The sequence below is a fragment of the Uranotaenia lowii genome, chromosome 2 (assembly GCF_029784155.1).
Source record: "Uranotaenia lowii strain MFRU-FL chromosome 2, ASM2978415v1, whole genome shotgun sequence".
In the NCBI taxonomy this organism is placed as follows: domain Eukaryota; kingdom Metazoa; phylum Arthropoda; class Insecta; order Diptera; family Culicidae; genus Uranotaenia; species Uranotaenia lowii.
The window spans coordinates 316,829,773-316,831,749 of record NC_073692.1 but is presented as its reverse complement, the minus strand read 5'-3'; the positions used below and the strand labels follow the sequence as shown (position 1 = coordinate 316,831,749).

General features: G+C 37.1%; 1 long non-coding RNA gene across 1 annotated transcript; it reads left to right on the top strand.

Moving 5' to 3' along the window:
• Window positions 1-333: 333 nt before the first annotated feature.
• On the top strand, window positions 334-1,341 carry LOC129749943 (uncharacterized). Its single transcript, XR_008738226.1, has 3 exons — window positions 334-628; window positions 808-976; window positions 1,039-1,341. It is a non-coding gene; the product is annotated as an uncharacterized LOC129749943 (long non-coding RNA).
• The last annotated feature ends 636 nt before the right edge of the window (window positions 1,342-1,977 follow it).

Sequence of the window (1,977 nt, the reverse complement as noted above, 5' to 3'; positions counted from 1 at the left end):
TACGACTCTGTAGAGTTTCGAAGACATTAATTTATCTTGGAGATATGCACATACATCATACTAAACGAGGTTTTTTGCGAATCCATCTGGACTTAATAACAATTAGAGTTAAATTGTTATTTTTGTATGAATAGGACGCGTCTTAAGCAACCTTATTCAACATTAGTCGCAAACAAATACAATTTCCTACATAATCACATTATTCTTCATCTTATATAAGGTAAAACAACGAGTGGTTATTTGAAATCAAGCATTCTTATTTGCATCAATAACTCATTGATGTTTCTAAAACATTCTTAAATTACTACCCATAATCAACCAGGATCATCTAAAATATTATAATATTAAAAGTTATATATTTTAAATTTCGCATCCCAATATCTGTAGGTACAAGTATTGATAAAACATTGAACCTGGCACCACTGACGCAGACGTTTAATTTTTTGGTTGTCAACAAACGTGAAGCAGGAAGAAGAAGACGAAGCACGAAAAAATCGGTGTGGTTGCGGTCCAGCAAATTTGTGCGCTATTTCGTCAGATTCGCGCGGAACTTAGTTTTCAACACAGTCCGGGAGACGGAACTAAGTTTTGTTCAGCAGTCGCAATGTTTGTGCGGCAGTTCTGTGAGGTAAGTTCGGACAATTTCTCCATTGATGTGGGTGCCGGTTTGCGGTACGCAGTGCAGTGATGTACAAGTTCATGTTACGCAACAGATTCTATCTGTAAATGATTTTTCTGCACATTTCTCTACTGTGTGTTTAATTGTACTAGTTTTTAAAATAAAGTGTAAATATTTTTCCTTTTCAGCGTTCCGTTAGTTCCAGTCAGGAACTAGACCGATCTTTGAAGCGGCTGGATGAAGATGTAAAACGCCCTGGAAGAATTTCAGGCCGAGATCTGGAAGATGTTCTAGAGGAAATGAGAATTAACCGTTTCGCTTCCAGCGCTCAATATTAACTGGTTATTCGTTGTTGCGGTATGTTAAACGCGGTTTCATAAGAATCACCTTAGCAGAAATTTTTGGATTTCTCATTGCAGGTAACCTAGTTCCAGAAGAGCTTCCCGAGGTGCGTATAGCTCTGGTTCAGGAGATATGGAAAACGTAGAACAGCTTGAACGTAGCAATGGACATTTCCCACTACAACGCCCTTCTTCGGGTGTATTTGGATAATGAGCACTCCTTCTCGCCAACGGAATTTCTGGCGGATCTGCAACCCAAGGGCGTTGAACCGAACCAGGTCACCTATCAGCGATTAATTTCGCGCTACTGCCAATAAGGAGCAACCAACATCCTGGAATTCCTGCGAGAGAAGCAGCTTCCAGTTAATAAATACGTTTTCAACGCTGCGTTAGGACTGCGTTGGTTATATTAAATGATATTCAATAAAATGTTGCAATTAGAAAACAATTTCCATTTTGATCCGAAAATCACCCTTATACATAAAAATATTGCGTGTGTGTGCGTGCTTTTTTCACGAACTATTCCTAAAACGGTTTGAATAATGTTGGAATAAAGTAAAGTCAAATCGTTACACAACCATTGACGTAAGCGTATAGGAATGAGAGCTCCTCGAAAAAACTATAACGATAACAATCCGATGATCTAAATACTTTTTCAGCAATCGGTTTTTAAACCATACATGGACTGCATGTGGTACAGTTCGTCCATACAAGTGTTTTAACGGTTATTAACAATTACATAACCTAACGACATATTAAAAATACTGTGAATTTGGAATTCACGATTCAACCAATGTATTTCACAGTTCGAATAATCGTTTGCTAAAGGTTTTTTTACGCTTCATCAAATCGTCATTTGACTATTTAAGAAATCGTTTGGTTATAATCCTTATTTATGCGGGAATTTCATTCTAATTATTTTTTTTAGGTTTTTGTTTATGACAATTTAATTCACTATGCACGTTCATTTGAAATGTTAAAGGAATAAGCACTGACCACACTGACATGACACTTACG